This window comes from Tachypleus tridentatus, chromosome 10 (genome assembly GCF_004210375.1).
Source record: "Tachypleus tridentatus isolate NWPU-2018 chromosome 10, ASM421037v1, whole genome shotgun sequence".
NCBI classification, from domain to species: Eukaryota; Metazoa; Arthropoda; class Merostomata; order Xiphosura; family Limulidae; genus Tachypleus; species Tachypleus tridentatus.
Window position 1 is genome coordinate 103,218,253 of NC_134834.1, and position 24,195 is coordinate 103,242,447.

The 24,195-nt window shown below is 36.6% G+C and overlaps 1 protein-coding gene across 5 annotated transcripts in view; it reads left to right on the plus strand.

The window, feature by feature from the left end:
* Nucleotides 1-487: 487 nt before the first annotated feature.
* Nucleotides 488-24,195, plus strand: part of LOC143230005 (hypoxia-inducible factor 1-alpha-like) — a 176,416-nt gene continuing 152,708 nt past the window's right edge. Inside the window, exon 1 of one of the 5 annotated variants that reach the window (XM_076462946.1) lies at nt 488-707. The gene's annotated coding sequence lies outside the window, so the exon portion shown is untranslated. Of the gene's footprint in view, nt 708-785; nt 1,023-7,909; nt 8,235-24,195 lie in introns of those variants that run through there. The other 4 variants (XM_076462945.1, XM_076462947.1, XM_076462949.1 and 1 more) reach the window with 4 other exon arrangements.

The following is a 24,195-nucleotide window of genomic DNA, read 5'->3' on the forward strand; positions in this document are numbered from 1 at the left end:
TGTAAAAGTAAACTACGCAGAGGTAATAAAAAAAGGTTCATATAAAAAAGGAATTTTCTTATAAAGAGGAAAAGCTGATAAATAGTAAGAACAAAGGCAGAACACTTTTTTAAATATGTTTATTCCACTGAGAATTAAAAGGGTGCTAATTTTTTAAGCTGTTAAGTTAACTATTGTAATAAATTTATTGCTTTTAACGCAAAAGGCATAGTTTATCTTTTGCTTGACTTTATTAATTTGTTGCTAAAAGATGGCAGCACAAACGCAATAGATATTATCAAACGAAAAGTCATACTTGTTAAGTCTTTAAAATAAACGTTATGTAAAATCTTCATTAGTTGCAGTTATTACTTAAAGAATGAGTTTGTTTAAAATATGTACGCTTCATAACAAAATAAAACATATTGCTTTTCTTTATAATTGTTAAAAAAATTGTGTGCACTAATCAAACTATCTTTGGACTAGAAAATCCGCAAGGTAGCACTCCACTCTATATGACGTCATACCACACGCGTAATCATTAAACGAGTAACTGCGTAATTTGAGCGAGATTAGGCCTATTTCATTCCCATGTTGGCTGTTTATGATTTCGTAAGTAAATAATAGTGCCGAGTTAGAGCCTATAGTACAGGATATTTCACACAGCTTGACTTTTAGAGGTTGCTATTTTAGGAGGAGCAACACTATTTCGACGTCGTTCGAAAGAGGTAATTCTACTATTAGTATAAAAAAGGGTCAGGAATGTAAAATTGCGGAATGATATAATGTTATATTTGCAATATTAATAACTTAAACACACCTTTAGTTTTAGCTACATATTACATTTTATGAAATATTAAGCTAGTCAAGCATAAGGTATTGCCAATGTTTTGGAAAGTACTGAACAAGTATGTAACAGTAAATAAACAGGCCACGTGTTTTTGAGCTGGTGTTGCAGGCAGTTGTTTAAATTCAATATTTGTATTACTGTTCCTCAAGAGGGAGTTTCGGAGTCACGAGATGGGTGCGTCTTAATAATAAACGTAAGTTTAACAAACCAATTGAGCTATGTAAAACATTAGGAACTTAGATAAATTATTCGTGTTTCTTACAAATTACCGTAGTGTATTGAATACTGAGTTTGTGAGTTCATTATGAGTTCAGTCGTATCTTTTTTCGGATTGATGAATATTGAGTTATTTACTTCGTGTGTGGTCGAAGTACTAGAATTGCGAGATGCAAAGAGACGTGAATGCCAGCCGACCTGTAGACTTTTGGTCGAAAAATTCAGTTATCATTAAATTGATTGGACTATACCCCTCCTCTACTTTTTGTTTTGTCTTTTAGTGAGTAATCTAAAGGAACCCAGGCAACAGCATAAATTATTATGATACCGATGTTAGAAGTGGATTTTTTTGTGTGTGTGAAAACAAAATTTAGACCTAACCTTCAAGATAACACGTGCTCGAAACAAGAGTGAAAATTTAACTGAAGAGAAGCCAGTGAACAATATAATGAAGAAAGAAACATAATTTTTTTTTTAAATCGAAAATTTAAGTTCGAGGAATAGGAGAGGGAGGAAAACAGAGAGATGATGAAAGAGGTAATAACTTTACAAAAGAATTGCGAACCCTTACTAGTTCCATGGAAGATAGGAAATCTACATACTGAGTGTTTACCGCTATAGAAAGTGTATGAAATGATTATAACGATAAGATGGAAGAAATAGAAAAGGAAATCAGTTGAGTAACACGACCGAAAAACAAACTTACTAACTCAATAATTGAACCATTATTTACGAGCTAATTAAATGTATAAATAATATGATTAACTCATAATCTACATGACGTTATTCGTTTTACAAACTTTCAAGAAGTTTGTAGTTATTAAGCCACGCTTGTTGTACGATGATCAATTTCCAATTAAACAAGTAATAATTCAAATGTCTAAATTGAGAAACAGATTGTAGTAGTGACGTAGTTTTGTTAATTGAGTTTTGTATGATGCTGTTTCAGTATGGTCAAGGGACATGAAACCTAGAAGTGAAACACCGTATTGTTAACACGCCGTTATATCAATAACAAAGTTTAAAGTCACAGTGGCAAATCTTCCCAGCCCGAAATGTTATGAACATTAAAACATCTATTTAATATCAACTTATTTCATGATTTTAGTTTCCATTTTTTTTATTTAAGATGTTTTTTTAGCTGATTTTAGAACTGTATCAATACCCACATTTCTCTTTGGAACTTTAGGACAATCGGAAAGTGAAAGATATTTGTTAGGCTTAAAGGGGCTTTGTGGCTCCGTTTCTAGCAAGGTCGGACTTGTACATAGTATTTAAGCTTTTTTTTTTGTTTATAATGCTTTTCATGAGCATGCTAAGTTTTAAATGCACTAAATAAATTTTAATATTATAAAAGCAACCAGGAGAGAATGCTCTTCTTGACACAAGTCATTACTGAAGTAAATACTAATTGATTTTATGTGTGTATGTGAAAATGCACGTTTTAAAAAATATTAACCATATTTAGGAACGCGTTTTTTTGTCCCAGATTTTTACTGAGAATTAATATCTATTCTTACAGTTTTAAATTCCAGTATTAACGATTGGGTTCAGCTATACTCTGAAAAGATCTGGTCTTATTAATTAGTTTTTGTTAATGAGCGACTAGTTTAGAAGCAAAAATATGTAATATCGTTAACTGGCTGATGACAAGGGCAGCTCGACCTATATTAACAAAAACAACGTGTTTTAAATGCACAAATTTTGCAGCTCCATTGATGTCTAAATATAGTCAGTTAGTAGGGGTGGTCACTAGCGGTACTGATGGGATTTCCACAGTTTCCTCTTTCATTATATAGGGTATACATACATATAGGCAATGTACTTTTAATCACAACTGACGTCGTTAGGACAGGAATAGAAACGCTGTGTATAATCATAACTGGTAAAAGATAACTTCCACAAAGTGGTCTACCTATAGTTTTGCATGAAGGCCCAAATTCTAAAATATTTATGGACCGTAGTATACCTTTTAAGGAGTTTTTTTTTTTTTTTGTGGGCAAAAAAATTTTCGTAGGAAACCCCTGTCACGTAAGAAATATTCGAAATAATATTTAAGTAGATTGTCAGATAATGTTTGGTCTAACTTTATTCTCCAAATAGACGTAAAACTGTACCCTCACTTGTTCTAATGTTACTTTCTAAGTGTGTTCGGCCTTAAAATAAGTTAACCCTAACGAGGCTATAAGTTTCAGATGTCTTTAATTTCCTGTCACTTTAACAATGAATCTAGCCCAACTGTGTATTATTTTACTAGCAGTGCTTTTACAGGATCTCGTAAAGTTAGAATAGAATATAGGTATCTGTTAAGTCTTTATCCGCGAATTCTTTTATTGTGGTTTTTACCATGGCTGTAGTGGCTTTCTCCCTAATGTTAACAGTTGTCATCGTTGTGGTTGTGGCTGTTTGGCCATCTATGTATCCCAAGGTTTAACTGGCAATGAAACAAACCAGTTTAGATAACACATTCTTGTGAAGTTTCCTCTTATTCTCCAAGAACTCGCCTAGTTCTTATTTTATATCTGAGCAAAACAAAAGCGATTAGTGGTACGTTTGTTAAATATTTCATTTCTAACTACTATTGTTTCGGAGGTTAACGCATCAGTACAATGTTTTTACTGTTTCAAGTATCAATTATATCACCAGTTTTATTGTTCTGTTTCGCAGTGTCTCGATTCTTTGTTCCTACGTCTACGGATTTACAACGCTAAAATTAGGGGTTCGATTTCCCTCGGTGGGCTCAGCTGATAGCTCGATGTGGCTTTGCTATAAGAAAACACACACCCTTTGTTTCTACATCATCACTGTTACCACTTCCAATGTCTTGAAGTTTACCTTCTTCGTCATTCTTTATTCCATTCATCATTGTGCTAACAGTTTCAGACCAATCCATTCATCATTGTGCAAACAGATTCAGACCAAGGAAACCTGTTTGTGTTCGTCATTCTGCAATGAATTTTCCTAGATGAATCGCTCAGCAAGGATTTCTTCAGTGATGTTTCAGTGAACTTGTATTATGTCGGTATGATAGATTTGGGAGGATAACTATAGAGATTGTGTTACAATAACACCATGACTCGTATAGTCTTCAGTGATGTTTCAATGAACTTGTATTATGTCAGTATGTTAGATTTGGGAGGATAACTATAGAGATTGTGTTACAATAACACCGTGACTCGTATAGTCTTCAGTGATGTTTCAATGAACTTGTATTATGTCAGTATGTTAGATTTGGGAGGATAACTATAGAGATTGTGTTACAATAACACCATGACTCGTATAGTCTTCAGTGATGTTTCAATGAACTTGTATTATGTCAGTATGTTAGATTTGGGAGGATAACTATAGAGATTGTGTTACAATAACACCATGACTCGTATAGTCTTCAGTGATGTTTCAATGAACTTGTATTATGTCAGTATGTTAGATTTGGGAGGATAACTATAGAGATTGTGTTACAATAACACCATGACTCGTATAGTCTTCAGTGATGTTTCAATGAACTTGTATTATGTCAGTATGTTAGATTTGGGAGGATAACTATAGAGATTGTGTTACAATAACACCATGACTCGTATAGTCTTCAGTGATGTTTCAATGAACTTGTATTATGTCAGTATGTTAGATTTGGGAGGATAATTATAGAGATTGTGTTACAATAACACCGTGACAAACTTTATAAAAAGTGTTTATATTTCATTTCGTTTCAATAGACCGTTACATTTGCCACGAGATAGTCGACTCGTATATTCGTTGTTAAGAATAGAAATGAATGTTTAAGTTTGGACCTCACTAGAAAGCTACTTCATTATAGTTATGGTTTTTTTAAGAAGACGAAGCGTAGTTTTAGTAAAGTATATTTAAACATTACAGTTTTAAAACTTAATATCCGTGGAACAGACTGTCTTGTTAAGGAACTTATTGTGAATCATACGGTTTAAAAATGTATCCAAAGTCCACTCTACGTAATTTGATGGGGAAAGCGTTTTATTTCTCCAACTGCAATTTGTACAATTTCCATGTTTTTATACGACTCAGAATAGGCCTAACTTCACGAATATTACAATACCTGAAGGGAAATACTAGTTACTTGCTTAATTCGTATGTTTTTTACTTCATCGTAAACACAAACTTACAGTTTACAGCACTAAGCATACTAAGCCACTGAGAAAAACAAACTGACCGAACCGTGGTCTTGTTACTCATTAATTGACCAATGGACTGCGTAATTATCTGAGGTTTTGAGTTAAGTTGACTTCACTGTTAGTAAACTAAATAAATTTAGGAATGTAAATAATGTTATGAATAATAATAATAATGAATGTGACGAAATATGAAATTATCCATACAGATGAATTAAAACGAACTCGGGACCCATAGATATTACATACACTTTGTCATTATAGGAGATCTAACGACATTTGTTTGGTTTGCTTACCGAGGCTATGCTGATGAGCCTTGAATAGAAAGAACTGCAGTTTCTAGCAGAAGACACACCTGAGCAAGAATTTTGTTAGGCCTATACGTCACAGTTTCTCTCTTCAGTTTCACCTCTGGCGAGAAAAAAACCAAAAAACACGTACACACAGTCAATAATTATTTATAATACACTCACTAACAAACTCTATCCTAATCCTTTATATATTATGTGTATGTGTGTATACTGCACAACTTGTTTTGTTTTGCCCCTGCCGTTGCCAGGAGGAACCTTATGAATCTCATTTGTATGTTGATGGTCATGGAAAATAAAAACTAGTACTGTTTTTGGATATACAACACAGTTCAGTTTAATAGTTATAATTTATTTTTGTTTGGTGATTTTATATTTAACGATTATTTAGTTATAACAAAAATGTTAGAAGTTGTTTTAAAAGCGATAGTTTTGACAAGTTTTGTTACGTAACTCTGCACGAGCACACGTTGTGTGTGTAGTTTGATTATTGTACTAGGCTTATATCGTAATAACAGAGATATAAAAGAATAATTTCTCTTTTCAAAGGGTGTTCTAAGGTAATTTAACCCGCCTATGTGGACTTAACGAAGCGGAAACAATTATTTAAAGCTTTGAATAAAACTGTGACAACCAACAGCTGTAGTGTTTGTTTTTTAAAGTAAGTTTCATAACTTGTATTGCAATAACAGAGATAGAGAAGAAATGACCAGTTTTGTCAGTGGGGTTCTAAAGTAACTGAACCCGCCTGTGTAGATTTTTAACGAAAAAAAAAAAAAGAGAACCACATAAAGCTCTAGATTCAACTATGTTTCAAGAATAGTTTAACATATGTTTGACTTGTTTTGAATATATATATATATATATACACTTTATTTTAAAACAAGTAGTTTGTGTACTATCCGTTTGTTGTTGAAACAAGTCACATACACCTACTGTAAAGAATGTTGTCCCTATAAAAACCTGACTTCTGGTGAGCCAGCCAGGTTTATACAATAGTGAGGGCCAAAAATTGCCTAATGTGATGTTATAACCTTATATCTACAACTTTTTTAGTAAATGATGTATTTCTTCAATACAATTTAAACTTTCCTTTTGGACTTTATGCTGACTAATTCTCGATGTGTTTATTGACTGACATTAATTCACGATGAAAGGAATTGCTACTAACTAGTTCATGATGTACTGACTGCTACTGACTCGTGGCTTAGTTAAACTACCTATGTTATTGAGTCCTAGGTTTGTAAAAATCCTGGTGACACCTTCATAGAAGTTCGAGACTTTAATTAAATATGTGAAAGAAAGCAAAATGTTTTGATTAATAAAGAAAATAATTTTTTTTCTCTCATTTACTGAACTTAACGATCCAGCCACTGTATTCACTCTTTCTTAATGTGATCTGGTATGGCAATGTGGTTAGGGCTCTCGGTTTGTAATCTGAGGGTCGCAGATTCGAATCCCCGTCACACCAAACATGCCGTAGGGGCGTTATAATGTGTTTATCAATTCCGCTATTCGTCGGTAAATGAGTAGCTCAAGAGTTGGCGGTTGGTGGTAATGACTAGCTGCCTTACCTCTAGTCTTACATTAAGGTAGGGACGGCTAACACAGATAGCCTTCGGGAAGCTTTGCGCGAAATTAAAAAAAAACAAACTTCATATGATTTGAATGAGAGGAACGTTTAACTTTCCTTTTGCTGAAACTAATGCCATTTTAAACTGTAGGACTCAGTTTCTTTGTTTTCAATACCAGATTACATAGGACAACGACAGCTGTAGAACAAGTGTCAGACAACATATTGTAGGGTTTCCTGCCTCAGTTGTCCCCGGTAGAACAACATTAAGTTTAAGGACTTACAAAGCTAAAATCAGGGGTCCGGTACCCCGTGTTGGACACAGCAGATAGCGAAATATGGCTTTGTTCTAAAACAAACAAACGCATTTTAGTTCTGGCAGATGGGCTGTTTGTATTTTTGTAGGTCTTGGTTTCACTTTTCAAGACAATAGAAAATATTTGTTAGTTTTATTTTTCGTTACTTGAAATCTTGGGACTACTACCAGCAACCATATTTTTTTCTCTAAAATTAACTGCAATTACGTCATAATTATTTCAGGTATTAATAAATACTAATAAAATGTATGTATTTATATATATTCCACTTGTGTGCAGATATTATGTACCATGATTTAAAATATTTTCAAGTATAAAACATTTTATAACATAATATTGTTCTTATTTTAGCTGTTTCGTAACAGTTGAAACGATGCTGTGTTTGGGCGTAATCTGGATATATGTAGGTCACGAGTGTCTTGTTCGACAAATTCTGCAGTCCGTCGTTGCTGGCGCTACCCTATACTTGTGTGTATGTATGTATATATATATATATATATATATATATAATAAAATAAAAGGCCTGGTTAAGTGTACAAGATAGTGAATCATTAAATGCCAATAGTCCTAACGTTTGTGTCAATATACACAAATTAAGAGGAATGTGGAAACGTTTATGTGAAATATATAATTTTACTATCGACAACGAGTAACCAGTTGAACACGGTATTTTTAACTATACACATCGAGATCGGATAGTGTGAGTTTAGCTGCTGGCTCACGTGCTAATTGCCTTGGCAACCAATTAAACGAGTTGAAGTTCTCGTCTGCCTGTTCCCGTTTCTTCATCCTTAGTCTGGGTACGTCATGTAGCTAAAATGGAGTCACAAAACCAACATGATAGTCCAGGTAATAGCAATTTTATTGATATTTTGTTCTCAAAGACTTGTAGTATGAATGACTGAAATTCATGTTCGAATACTCAACAGTAAAAATGTACGAATCTTCCTTCAGAAACATATACTACTAATTTGTTTTTCTAGTAAACCGTTAACCCTAACTATCTATTTGCTGACGTTGATCTGTAGTAGTTAGCACCTTAGGCTTCTGTTTCCGTAGCCCTCGAGTAGCTTTGTGCGAAATTCAAAAAATAAACAAACTGTTTCCGTGGTTTATCATCAGTCAGTTAATCACGTTCTTTGATGTAATGTTCTCGTTTTCTAGGTTTCTAGAAGCTTAATTTTTTTCTGACAAAATTTGTGATTTTATTTTCTCCTTCGTAAATAGTCTGGAACTCTTGGTGACATGCAGTTTTAATTACACCTTCCGCCCTCTAGTTTACTTTTTTTTGTTTTCAATAAACTGCTGTGCAATCAAAATGCTTTCGAGATTTTCAACATCTTCTTAGAGACAGGTGAATATTCTTCGCTATTTGATTTGACGTTCCCATAATTCTTGGATGGTTATTTCGAATGTTTATCTGCAGCATTAATTTAGTGATCAAATTTTTGTTGCCATGTAGACAGCTTCCTATAAAGATATATAGATATACCAACTTTGCTTTAGCCTAATTCGTATAGCCTTATGCACTGTGGAATTTGTGAATTGGTCACATGCCAGTGAAGCTAATGTTTCATGCAGTGCATCTGGATAATTGAAAACGTCATTCTACGTCTTCAACAGATATCGTACTTTCTAATTTGAAACTTTGTTATAGAAACTTTCTCCGAACGTGGCACTCTAAACCTGAACGTCAGCCACTGATACTAGGTAGTTCCTATTGCTGTGTTGGAAGATTGCCGAGCGCCAAACAAAATTATTTGTTGCTCATTACTCAGTCATTTCCATCATAATCTACTGATTTCCCCAGCTAACCAATAATGTTTAAACTTCCCCAGTTGTTTAGATAATATAAGAAAGTCCTGCAGTTATACGAAGTGAAATAATAGTAGTAATAGGTTTAGACTGTAGTGGTGTTACGGTTAGGTGTGACTGGTAGGAACATTATTTTTTTAGGGTCCTGATAGTTTGGGTCCTCTACTCGTAGTCTGCTGTTTATGTGTTCGAACCGTCATCACCAAACATGCTACGGGAGTGTTATAATATGTCAGTCAGTCCAATTATTCGTTGCTTAAAAAAGGTAGCCTACGAGTTGGCGGTGGGTGATGTTGACTAACTGCCTTCGTCTTATTTTACACTGATTGATTAGAGACGGTTAGCGCAAATAGCCTTAGTGTAGGTTTGCGCGAAATTAGAAACAAGCAAACACTTGGTTTGGCTTCTTAAAATCTTTGTAATAATATTTTTGCAATTCATTAATGTGCTTTTGTACTTAAACTTCCATCTGTTTGTATTTGACTCCCATTGGCACAGTGATATGTCTGCGGACTTCAAGTGCTAGAAACCACGTTTCGATACCCTTGGTGTGTGGTGCATAGATAGCCCTTTGTGAAGCTTTGTGCTTGATAAGAAAGGAACACGTCAACTCTTTGTACTTCCATTTTTTTTTTCCGTATTCTAATATTTGGTAAGTCGTACTCGTAATGTTGACGAAAGATTATCTCAAATAATAGTGTACATAAAATCTGGATGAACGTCGTAAGGAATATAATTTGTGCGTTCTGGTACTTTTTGGGAACTCTGTTTCCCGTGTCCCCTGACTCATTGCGTCGCCGGGGGAATTATTTGGGCTGTATTCTGAAGACAAACTTGGTTCCTATTAACCCTCTTAGGACCACCTACTTAAATTTCGATCTTATGGCTTTATTGGTGAAGTAGAGAAAATAATTTTAGTGGTATAAAAACGATATCGGCTACTGAGGTTGAAAAAAAAATGGTATAAATTCCTCTTTTGTATGTCTTGTTTGTGGGATAACAATTAAAACATAAGGTTCTAAATAAAATGTTCAAGAACAAAGACTGCTAAATGTATCAAGATACAAAAATGCAATTTATGTTTTAAGAAATTAATATTACTTTTTAGTCAAAACAAGCTGCCTACAAATATCATAACTTAACATTTATACATATAATTAGCTAATTTAATGTAATGGATAAATTATATAACTGTAATGATTAGAATACATTATTTTATCAGTTGAGCAACCTCGCTGCTGCTGATGTTTTCGGCCGTAAACCCAATAATATCACTATGTTCGGCCATCATATGAGTTCTAAGTTATTCTAAATCTAATATTAAACTAAAATTAGTAACAGTGATTTAGCTCGATGTTCAAGTAGACCTACCACACTGTAGTAAAAGTTAGGTGAAGTAAAAATCACCAAACTATAGTCAAAGTTAGGTTAGTCTTAATTACATAAAATAAGTTAACAATGTGAGATGATTTTTATAGCAATAAAGGTTAAAATTGGTTACAATAAATATAATAACCAATACTGTTGATGAGAGTAACCTAAAGAAAGGATAGGACATAACTAACTTTGTTGTAAAATAAATAATACTTCTCAAAAAATGTGTTAAGACAGAGAACTCTTCATGTCAGAATAGCGCCTTTATTCCCATTATACTTATGAAACTTATTTCAGTTTTAATTAATACATTATAAAATAACTGAGAGGGTTATATCCTTCAAGCATCGCCTGTTCTGCTAGCTGTAAATATTAAGTTTATAGCCCATTTCTACATGGCAAATCGTATGTAACGCTAACGTGGAATAATCCAGAACAGGCAACTGGAGCGAGGTGGGGTGATTAATATTTTTGAATCCATTGTTAACCCTTTACCTGAAACCATGCATATGGTAACATTTCTGAACATTTCCTTCGAACTTTAAGAACTCTGTAAACCAGATAAGTGTAAATAAGAAATATCATATACGTGGCTGCATACGGTAGACGATGAATTTGAAGAAAGTTCGCACTATGCATGTCAGTTCGGCTGGTGACAATTTTATTGAAAAAATTAAAGAGTCCCAATATTTTTTTACTTCCAAACTGTGGAGTAGAATTAAAATCTTATTTCTACTTTCTGAAATTTCTCAACTAATTAAATTGTAACTGGTGGCACAGGCGTTTTTTCAAATACAAATAATGGTAAATTATTAAATGAAAATGCGCATGATGTCACATTTAATTTCTTAGTTCAAATTTGCTATTGGTGTTGCTCCACATGGTTTATAGGCTGGGTATCGTTTAGTGGTTAGCGTGCTGGGCTGCGTATTGAAGTCTTCCGTTGGTACAGTGGTAAGTCTACGGATATACAATGCTAAAATCAAGAGTTTGGTTCCTCTCGCTGGACTTAGCAGATAGCTCAGTTGCTATAAGGAAACACACAAGGATCGACATCACATGGTCGGGCGTGGCCTAGTGGTTACTGCATTCGATTCGCAATATGTAGGTCGCGGGTTCGAATCCTTTCACTGAACGTACTCTTTCAGTCGTGGAGGCGTTATAATGTGATGTTCAATACCAGAGTTCGTTGATAAAGATTATCTAAAGAGTTAGCGGTGTTAAATAAGTACCTTCTTTCTTCTGTACCACTTCATAATAGAGTCAACTATCGCAGATAGCCCTCGAATAACTTTGCACGAAATTCTACAACAAATGAATCAAGATCAAGTTCTGCTCTTTAAAGTGTGAACCCGTTTATAAAATCGTTGTAAAAACGAAAGTCAGTTTTGCTATTCGGTGAGTGTAGCCAGTAGGTGGTGGCAGGTGTTGATAGATGGTTCATTCACGCCCCTCACTTCTTATTTAGAAGTTATAAATTAAATATGGCTATAACTGAATGTGGCCTTTAGGTCAACGTTTTGCATAACATGCTATTAAAGTTTCAAATGCAAAACTCCTTGTCTGTGAATAGTGGAGATATATTGTAAAAAGTTACGTTCATTGGATGATATCTACCACTTTACATTTACTGTGACGTCATGAATGGAAGTCATTTACACAACAGATATTTGCATATTTACTACAGAGTTAAAGTAAGTCCAGTAAAAATATCACAAAGTAGGTAACTAAAATTTAAGTACTGTTTGTACCTTGACACCAGTTAGTCTACAGATTTAAACACTGTCGTCTAGGGTTCGATTCCCTGCGGTGGAATACAGCAGATAATCCAATAAATTAACATTGTTTTATTACATGTAAAAGTTAATTGCTCAATTTTTTTTCTTAACATTTATCAAATAATGCGCAATCCAGTGGTGTTCAAACCTAATTTGTGTAGTTTCATCAGTGTGTCGTTTTGTAGTCCTAAAATACTTGGGTAAAAAATGGTTGGGCCAGCATGGCCAGGTGGTTAAGGTACTTGAGTATTAATCCGAGATTTGCGGGTTCTAATCCCCGCCACACCAAACATGCTCGCCCTTTCAGCCGTGGGGGTGGGTTATAAAGTGCAGTCAATCCAACTATTCGTTGGTAAAAGAGTAGCTTAAGAGTTGGTGATGACTAGCTGTCTTCCGTCTAGTCTTAAAGTGCTAAATTAGGGATGGCTAGCGCAGGTAGCCCTTGTGTAGCTTTTCGCGAAATTCGAAACAAACCAAACAAAATGGTTACGCGAAATTAAAAAATAAACAGACAAAAATTGTTTGGTAATTACTGTGTAACCCTACGCTTAAGTTTTAAAAGGAACACCAGATGTAAACAAGCTAATTTCAAGTGTTAATGATAACTTTTATATTAGAATTATGATTTATGGTTTAATTATTTCTGGTTATTACGACCGTGCGATGACATCGTGCACTGCCTAGAAACACACAGAGTGGATTTAGATTTAAACTGATGTTAGCGATAATATAATTGTAGTTTTATTTTGATTAAAACAAGAAAGATGAACAGTTTGGTGGGTTGGTCACTTACTGTTTTTGTATCTTAGTGATGGTTTCTGGGCTTGTTGGGTTGAGAAACAAATGAAATTGTGTGACAGTAATGTTTTAAAGTAAACCTGTATGTTAGTGTTGATTGTTTTTAATCGTCCATAGGCTAGTGAACACCGCGTTCATCCACATATATCGAATCTGCGATACAGTTGCTCTGGTTTTACCTGAGTACCGTGTATTGTACTGTAAGCATGTTTCAAAGCTTTTAACACATTGTTGTAGACCCAAACTGGCAAATGCAGTTGATCAGTCTCTAGTTCGTGTGAAATGCTTATATGGAAGAGTGAATATCTCGCATCATATCTTCAGTGTTGAATGTTGTTCTGAGAAGAAATGCTCACTTTTTGTGTCAACAGACTAAAACAAAAAGAAAAATATGATATTTGAGGCTCACATTTACTTTGTAAAAGCGTAGTCATGGGCATTGTGTCCGTTTATGGTTGAGGAACGTATTGCATTTTATTATTTTATTAGATTTAAAGATGTCGCCACTAGATAGATAGATCGAGTAAAATATGGGTTAAGCATTTGCGATGTTGTATTTTTAAGATTGGATATTTTCCAGTAGTTCGCACTGAATAACTGTCGTGCATTCTGGCTTCGTTCTCCAGGGGTTTGTGGGAAATAAGTCTTACAATTCACAGAGAAATAAAAGAACAACAAAAAAAACACACCAAAAAACAGCTGCGCAGTGGCCTGAATAACCTTTTTTTTATCTTTGTGGCAGGTACACTTGTAGCGAGGGGATGCAGCTTAAATAGTGATAAAAGTTGAACAGGAAGTAGGAAGAAAAATAAGCCATTCGCCGGCGGTTCTACGCAACAATTCGAAGTTCGGAATATAAAAGAACCTAATGGATGTTCACGTGACAGCTACGTATTTCAGTAAAATTGCAACTCACGTGCTGTGATCATCTATTTGCTATAGCAACCATTAGCTGACCTAAAACACGGGGTGTTATCTTGGCTCACACGGCATGGTAACTGTGCAGGAGTTGGTATCGCCAAATTGTTCACTACGAATATAGAGCGTCATAAAGTCTTATGTCAAACTTTGCATTTCGTCCGTTAAATCCTACTAAATGTGGGATCAAACATTTAAAAAATAAACTGTTTCCTACCTATAAGAATTTAAACTGTTGGTCATGTTGGACATTGGAATACAAACGTACAATATCTTAACTAGGTGTCGTGTTGGGATATAAACGTACAATATCTTAACTGTCTTGTTAGGAGACATACGTACAATATCTTAATTAGGTGTCGTGTTGGGGGTAGAAACGTACAATATCTTAACAAGGTGTCGTGTTGGGATAGAAACGTACAGTATCATAACTAGGTGTCGTGTTGGACTAGAAACGTACAGTATCATAACTAGGTGTCGTGTTGGAATAGAAACGTACAGTATCTTAACTAGGTGTCGTGTTGGAATAGAAACGTACAGTATCATATCTAGGTGTCGTGTTGGGATAGAAACGTACAGTATCATATCTAGGTGTCGTGTTGGGATACAAACGTACAGTATCTTAAATAGGTGTCGTGTTGGGATACAAACGTACAGTATCTTAAATAGGTGTCGTGTTGGGATAGAAACGTACAGTATCATAACTAGGTGTCGTGTTGGGGGTAGAAACGTACAGTGTCTTAACTAGGTGTCGTGTTAGGGGTAGAAACGTACAGTATCATATCTAGATGTCGTGTTGGGATAGAAAGGTACAGTATCATAACTAGGTGTCGTGTTGGAATAGAAACGTACAGTATCATATCTAGGTGTCGTGTTGGGATAGAAAGGTACAGTATCATAACTAGGTGTCGTGTTGGGATAGAAAGGTACAGTATCATAACTAGGTGTCGTGTTGGGATACAAACGTACAGTATCTTAACTAGGTGTCGTGTTGGGATAGAAACGTACAGTATCATAACTAGGTGTCGTGTTGGGGGTAGAAACGTACAGTATCATAACTAGGTGTCGTGTTGGGATAGAAACGTACAGTATCATAACTAGGTGTCGTGTTGGGGGTAGAAACGTACAGTATCACAACTAGGTGTCGTGTTGGAATAGAAAGGTACAGTATCACAACTAGGTGTCGTGTTGGGATAGAAAGGTACAGTATCTTAACTAGGTGTCGTGTTGGGATTAGAACGTACAGTATCTTAACTAGGTGTCGTGTTGGGATAGAAACGTACAGTGTCTTAACTAGGTGTCGTGTTGGGATAGAAACGTACAGTGTCTTAACTAGGTGTCGTGTTGGGATAGAAACGTACAGTATCTTAACTTGGTGTGGTGTTGGGATAGAAACGTACAGTATCTTAACTAGGTGTCGTGTTGGAATAGAAACATACAGTATTTTAACTAGGTGTCGTGTTGGAATATCAACGTACAATATCTTAACTGTCTTGTTAGGGGACATACGTACAATATCTTAATTAGGTGTCTTGTTGGGGGTAAAAACGTACAATATTTTAACTAGTTGTCGTGTTGGGATAGAAACGTACTGTACGTTTATATCCCAACACGACACCTAGTTAAGATACTGTACGTTTCTATCCCAACACAACACCTGGTTAAGACACTGTATGTTTTTATTCCAACACGACACCTAGTTATGAACTAGTTATGGCGTGACCATTGTTCTTATCATCCCAAACACGACAATGTGTATTTTCACTCGAAATGGGCAGCACAACACCAGCTTTATTGTCTATGTAGTGATGGCATTAGTCTCCATACACCAGCTTTATTGTCTATATAGTGATGGCATTAGTCTCCATACACCAGCTTTATTGTCTGTGTAGTGATGGCATTAGTCTCCATACACCAGCTTTATTGTCTGTGTAATGATGACATTAGTCTCCATACACCAGCTTTATTGCCTGTATAGTGATGACATTAGTCTCCATACACCAGCTTTATTGTCTGTGTAGTGATGAAATTGGTCTCCATACACCAGCTTTATTGTCTGTGTAGTGATGACATTGGTCTCCATACACCAGCTTTATTGTCTATGTAGTGATGACATTAGTCTCCATACACCAGCTTTATTGTCTGTGTAGTGATGACATTAGTCTCCATACACCAGCGTCAGTGTTCGTGTATTGATACTAATAGTCTCCATACCTCTATTTCAGTGTCTGTGTAATGATGATAGTCTCCATACCTCAGCTTCAGTGATGAGGGGACCTCACAGGGAAGGTTTTGTTGTTTTAGTTTCCCTCTTATGGGATCTAAACATCCACCCACATGTTTGTCGTGTGTGGTGACCCGTGAATGGGTGGAAAGAATCCTGATGGTTGAGGGGCCCAAACCTAACAAACCACTTTGGCCTTGAATTCCTGTAAACGGGCAGCCTTGGAATGGTCCCCCTAGGGTCAATCGACTGGTCCACTTGGACTAGGGTCAACCAGTACCAGTGTTGTGGACATTGTATCTGATGCTGGTGTTTGGGTATAGTGCTCTCTAAATCCTGTTGTTGCTGCAGTGTCTTTGTTTGGCATTGTAGTGCGTCCTCTTGTAGGGCTCCATGGTGGGTAGGGTCAGTGGGCACCAAAATATTCTTTTTTTTATTATGGATTCTCCAAATAAAAACGTAAAGTAGTGAAAAAGCAGTCCGTAAGTAAAAAAAAAAACCACGTCTTGAAAATTGTGAGCAGCAGTCTTCAACATCTCTAACACCCATTCCATATTTTTTATACAGCATTCTCTTTCAGACAAACCTTTAGGACAGATGTCTCCCTTTTTCATTCAGAAGGGACTAGAGGGACTTGCTGGCTCTTCAAAGTCAGTCAAAAAGCTTTACTCTGGTGATATATTGATGGAAACATCCACACCTCACTACATTACAAGGCAGTTGGGGATATACTTATTTATTGAGATCACGCCTGATGCTTTTTTGAATTCGTCACGAGGAGTTATCGTTGAGAGGGATTTGAAGAACATCCCTAAGACAGAGATTCTTGCTGTGTTTTCCACCCAAGGAATTTCTGCAGTGAGGCGTATCTCCACTCGCAAAGATGTAACTATGAAGGCGACCAATGTCCTCATTCTAACATTTAAATTATCGCGTCCACGTGTCACCATCTAGGCAAGTTATCTTAATTGCAAGGTACGGCCATAATTCCAAACCCTTTCAAATGTTTCCAGTGTCAGAGGTTCGGTCACTTGAAGACATCATGTCGTGGTTCCTTTGACGTGTGCTCGTTGCGGTGGCAAGGGACACGATGCCTATGAGTGTGAAACTGACTCTGATTGCGTCGGTTGCAATGGCTCTTATCCGTTCTACTTTTGTTTTTGTTCTAAATGGTTGGAAGAGAAAGAGGTGAAGTGTTTGAAGACGATTCAAAACATTTCTTACCCTGAGGCTTGAAAGTTGCTGACCACCACTTGGTTCCACTTCTACAGTGAGAGTGCAGAGGGATCTCTCTGTGCCTCCAAAAGAATCGTTCTTAAACCAAATTACAAGTTCTTTGACCTTCATGGTTAAAAAAAAATTGAATCAACAACTATCTCTGTCTCTGACATACATTCCAGCAATCACAAGATCCAATTTCTTTGGGGCCTGGCTCGGCCAGGTGGGTTAAAGCGTTCGACGAGTAATCTGATGGTCGCGGGTTCGAATCCCCATCGCGCCAAACATGCTCGCCCTTTCAGCCGTGGGGGCGTTATAATTTACGGTCAATCTCACTGTTGGTTGGTAAAAGAGTAGCCCACGAGTTGGCGGTGGGTGGTGATGACTAGCTGCCTTCCCTTTAGTCTTACACTGCTAAATTAGGGGCGGCCAGCGCAGATAGTCTTGTATAGCTTTGCGCAAAATTCAAAACAAACAGACAAACAAACAAACAGCCACTTCCTTTGGTTCCAGGTATGGGCATTTTCTCAGATACATTTTCTTCTCTCATCCTAAAATGCAAGACGATCATTCGTTCACGTCCTGAGTCGCTGGAATCCTCTTCCAACAACAAAGACCTGCCCAATCGACCCAAGGCAGGATCCATGGAGGTCGACAGGTCTCCTTCAAATAAAAACAAAGAAAAAAGACGTAGTCGTAAACAGAAGGGCTCTCCACCCAGTTCGCCAAATAGCCACTTTGGTACAATAGAACTGTCGAGGTTTATGCTCAAATCTGGACGACATCAAAGCACTGATTGCTCCCTTCCATCCTGTATGTCTTTTCTTGCAGGAAATTATTTCTGAAAGCTGCCAAACGATGACTCGATGGACGAGTGCATGGAGGGGTGGCACCTTTGGTTAATCAGCATGTGCCCATCCTGAATTGGCCACTTGACCCACCCTTGGAAGCAATAGTCATCGGTATTTGTTTGGGTCTTATCATGAAAGATTTTGCCAGGTATCTTTCACTTCTGCTTCATCATCCTCTACCTTCTTAGCCATCAAAATTCGGGTAAAGCGATCACATCTTTCCTTTCGAGCTGATTGTCTATGACTGTCATCTTCCATTTACACTAGTGGATCTCAAACTGGCCGTTCATCGGTCTGGCGTACGAGGGTAGGACCTGATGATGTACACTGAAATGCTGCGCCAACTATCTCTTGCTTTTCTTATGATTGTTTTTTAACTGAATCTGGCAGGAGAATGTTTATCCTAATGCCTGGTGTTAGGCTATTGTTATATCTTTCTCTAAGCCTGGAAGAGATCCCAAGATTCCTTCAAACTACCGTCCAATTGCTTTGACGAGCTATCTCTGTAAGACCTTAGAGATGATGGTTAATGCTCGTCTTGTGTGGTTCCTCGAATCAAACAACCTCCTCTCGCCCACCTACTATGGGTTCAGACGACAGCACTCTACCTATTTGACTTGAAACGTCAATCAGAGAAGCCTATCTCAAACGACAACATCTTGTATCAATATTCTTTGACATTGAGAAGGCTTATGATACAACATGGAGGTATGGCATTTTGCGAGATAACCATTTATATGGGTTATATGGTCATTTGCCCATTTCTATTGATTTTTTTTTAATGGACAGGCGATTTCAAGTTTGTGTGGGTTCGATATTTTCTCGTTCTTTTCTACAGGAACTTGAAGTCCCTCAGGGCTGTGTTTTGAGTCTCACCCTTTTCAATATAAAAATTAATGCCATCACTGAACGACTTCCTCTTACCGTTGCAAACAGGCTCTATGTTGACGACTTTCGCATGTCAGTCGTCGAACATGAGGAAAATTGAGGGGCAGCTACAGACTGCCCTCAAGTATTTACTGAAGTGGACCACAGCAAACGGTTTTAACTTCTCTCTCTAAAACTGTTTGCATGTGCTTTTTCCGCCAACGGGGTATTCGCTCTGACCCTGAACTCCGTATCAGTGACGTTGTACTACCTGTGGTTCCTGAAACAAAGTTCTTGGGGCTTATCTTTGACCGTAAGCTGACCTTTATACCACACATCAAGCAGCTAGGGGTTAAATGTACAAGAGCACTGAACATCCTCCATGTCCTCTCTTCCACCACTAGGGGAACAATCAATGTTCTATACTAAAAATATTTTGTGCTCTCATTCGATCGAAACTAGAATATGGATCACTGGTCTATGGCTCTGCCAGGAGCTCGGCCTTAAAGAAGGTGGATCCTGTTCATCATCAGGGACTTCAGCTCTGCACTGGGGCTTTCTGCACTTCTCCAATTCAGAGGTTATACACAGAGTCTGTTCAATCTCCTCTGAACCTCCGATGTTTGCAACTATCTTTACTGTATGCTTTGAAACTTCGTTCATTACCAAAGCATCCCCCCTGGGGTGGTGTTTTTCTTCCTCGATGGGCCATACTTTTTCAGAATAGACGATCTGCCATTGATCCTTTTGGTCTTCGTATCCAGGGGCAGTTGGATGAATTGGTTTGTCCTTGGATAACATTGCTGTATCAGCTGGTAAGCCTATCCCACCATGGCTTATCACAGTCCCCAAATATGACCTATCTTTAAGTCGTCTGAGAAAAAGCAGACACTCCCGATTGGAAATACTGTCCGTTATTTGCTGAACGTCTTTCGAACCATCCTTTCATTCCTATTTATTCGAAATCAGGTGATTGTGTGGGCTCTGCCATGGTTTGTTGTGGTTTGGTGGTTGAGCGCAGAATCCCCTTTTCAGCTTATGTGCTCACTGCTGAACTGTATATCATTTCTCTTGCCCTAGATCACATAGAAGCTAATCAGTACTCGAACTGCACGATTTATACTGACTCGTTTAGTTGTTTACTGGCCATGTGCTTGCTGATATTCAAAAACCAACTGGCCCATTTCTCTTTAACATTTACTTTTATCCAGTTTTTCTGGGTACCAGGCCACGTTGGTATTCGCGGGAACAGGCTCACCGACACCGCAGCTAAATCTTTCTGCTCTGACACTATCAATGCTGTGCATGTGCAATACATGGACTATAGTCCTGTATTCTAGGCTCGGCTTCGTGCCAGTTGGCAGTCGACTTAGAGTGAGCAACGTGAAAACAAGCTTTTCCAAATAAAACTGTCTATTGGATTTTGGCTATCTTGCTTACGTAAGGATCGGAAAGAGGAAGTTGTTCTAACTCGACTACGCATTAGTCACAGTTTTTCAACTCATTGTTTTCTTTTGTCTTGGACTAATGCACCAATGTACCAAGGTTCATCCATAACATTAGACAGTGTTATTTGCGATGTTGGCACTGGCCACCTTAGAAATGTTTTCAGTTGTTTTTAAATTTATACATTAGACCTTTTTTAATGTGATTACGTTTTAAGAATCATAGTACACCTAGTTGGATTTGAAATGAAAAGATGGCCATAACGTCAAATCACTCTAAACCAGGACTGGAAAGACCAACTTCAGGTGACTAACGCTGCTGTTTGAACTATCTGTTAGTCATTTTGGCGGGTTATAATAATGAACATTTTGCTACATGTCTTTCAAAACTTGTATTACTTTACTTTCTGAAAACGGCTATAACGTAAAATATCTCGAAACCAGGACTGGAAAGGCCAACTTCAGGTGACTAACGCTGATTTTTGAACTTACCCGTTAGTTGTCTTGGCGAGATATGATAATTACAGTTACACTACAGAAAGTCCTTTACAGCTTGTATTACTGTAGTTTTTTTTTCCGCTGTAGAATAGATGTAAAAATTGGATTTAATGCTATTTGTATTTATAATTCAAAAATTAAACTTTGTTTTGTTTTACCTTTATTTTCTTTTATGAATTTTAATAATTTTACTTTAATTTTAACTTTTTACCGGATGTGTGGCGCAGATAGCCTTGTTGCTTTGCACCATAAAACACCAAACCAACCAGCCAACCAATTTAACAACTTAGAAGTGAAAGTAAAAAAATGCGTTAAGTCGACCATACTATGATACATCTGCTGTGACAAGTGCCGACGAGCTTTTCCATCAATACCAGTTCTCGTTAGGATGTCGTAGTGTATGAGGATAACGGTTTGCTAGCGCTCGTTTTAACAGACCGGACATTCAGAAAAACATACAGTCGGTCTCGTCTCTCTACGTAACCGGTATGGCTTCTTATGGTACCTGTTTCATTTTCCATCTGCTTAAAGAACGAGAGATATGACTGTAAGCCTTATCTTGCTGTACTCAAGGTCTACTGACGGCGTTTCGAGGCGGAGATCCTTCAATGTAGTGTATTGTGGCAGACCGTGGGTGGCTTTTGACATTTGCCTTTAATTTTGTGGCTTATTAGGAGACCCTGCACTTTTTATTATTTATTTATTTTTTACCAAGACTGAGATATGGATTATTTCATATCTCTCTCTGGGTGGGCCCAGTGCTCCAGGCTCACCCATATTCCTTTGTTTTTAATGGAATTAATACATCATAATGACTTGTATGAATATTTTGTCTGGCAAAGAGCTGTTGTATATTCTTAAAGTAATGTTTTCATTGGTGTGACGCAAACTAGTAAACACTGAACAATTTAAAGATGTGGTTCTGGTACATTTTGTTCTGTCACGTGACTTGCTAATTAGCATAGTCAGAATAGTTTTAATATAGCCAATTTAGCCCTTAGATATACGTAGTTTGAGTAAAGTATTATACTGATTTAACTGTGAAGTGGGCGGCAACTGCTCATTAGAGATACACTTGTACTCAGTCCTGTAGAATTAGTGTGAAAGTAACAGTTTTTGTTGTTAAGCGCAAAGCTGCACATTGGGCTATTGCATTGTAATCTCCAAGACTACTGTTGATTCAACATGAGGGGGGGGGGCATCTAACGGCGATTCCTGTTAGCGGTATAGCTCACTCAGTCTGTTTAAGTTCTGTTTCCTCTGCTGCTTAGGGCCATTCAGGTTCACATGCTTGATTAATTTTGCAAGGTCCGTTTTCAATGTCACTATCACTCAGTCTATGTCTCTCTGTTGTTTTGACTATTTTTCGACACATGTTTCTATATACAGTTTAATTTCACAAGCCTGATATTCCACATCAATTGTTAGGAATTAATGACACTATCATTCACATTTCAAAGTGTGACGTATCTTAATAAAAATGTGTCGTACGTTGTTGTTAAGTGGTTCTTAACATGACTGAAATACTCAGCAATTACTTTTCACAGTGGACAGTACAAGTAGCTCTGACTGTGAGTGAAACCAAGACTGTGACATAATTAACCTGTTTTAAAGTACGTGGAATAACACAAAGTTTGTTCCTGGATAGTATGTATTATTTCTTAATTGCTTATGTTGTAATGGATAATGAAATTTAGAAATTAACTTTTATACGTAATAACGGACAAATTTGCACATTTTTATTTACATAAGGTCTTAATAAAACAACATATGAATCAAGATATACATGTATTTATACTAAAGTTATACAAAAATGTTTAGACGTTAGTAGTTTTTTGAGATTTGCGACTGTAATGTAAATCACTTTCACGTATCAGCCCCAAATATTGTCTCCCATCATGCTTTTGTTATACGCTCCCAGGTCACAAAATCAAAGTTTGAAGAGAAAAAAATAGGTATTTTTCATTTACTTTAGACATAAGCAATTGGGAAATAACACTTTCTGTCCAGGAACAAGAAAAGTAAAAATTTTGTTACATAGTGTAATTTAAATTGATAGATAAACGTTTCCCGTCACTTTGGACGTTTGGCTTTGCTTCTTTACTATATTTCACAGATATAAGTCCTGGTATTAACAGTCTAATTTTGGTAGACTTACCTTATTATAATTTATACATTATTACAAGTTCATCTGTTTCCTTATTTAATTTACTAAGTTGAAAATACTGACAGTTTTTTAACTTATAGACAAACATTGAAAAACTGTAAGTGTAGAGTTTGTCAAACTTATAAGGTCAGTTTTTCTTAACTTGTTGACCTTGAGATTCTAAGTGAATCGTGTTTACCTTGTGATGTGAATGTGGAAAAAACTTATTTACGAAATACATTCAGTTTTATCAGCACCGGAACTTTTACTAACTTAAACATGTCCCCACATTAGGGATTCGCGGTTACTGTTATCTGATCTTGTGGTGAATTGCTACATGTATTTCTTGTATTCGATGTTACGACAGTACCGTATATTACGTAGTTTGTGTAGAGGATCGAATTATCTGGAATTTTGTTGACACTAAAACAGCATAATCAGTGGGGTGCTGTTTAATTTACTTTCTACCCACATGTTTCAGATTTCTTATTTTATGTATAATCAGTGGGGTGCTGTTTAATTTACTTTGCACTCTCCTGTTTCAGGTTTGTTATTTTATGTATAATCAGTGGGATGCTGTTTAATTAACTTTTTACTCTCCTGTTTCAGGTTTGTCATTTTATGTATAATCAATGGGGTGCTGTTTAATTTACTTTGCACTCTCCTGTTTCAGGTTTGTTATTTTATGTATAATCAGTGTGGTGCTGTTTAATTTACTTTGCACTCTCCTGTTTCAGGTTTGTTATTTTATGTATAATCAGTGGGGTGCTGTTTAATTTACTTTCTATCCACATGTTTCAGATTTCTTATTTTATGTATAATCAGTGGGGTGCTGTTTAATTTACTTTGTACCCGCATGTTTCAGATTTCTTATTTTA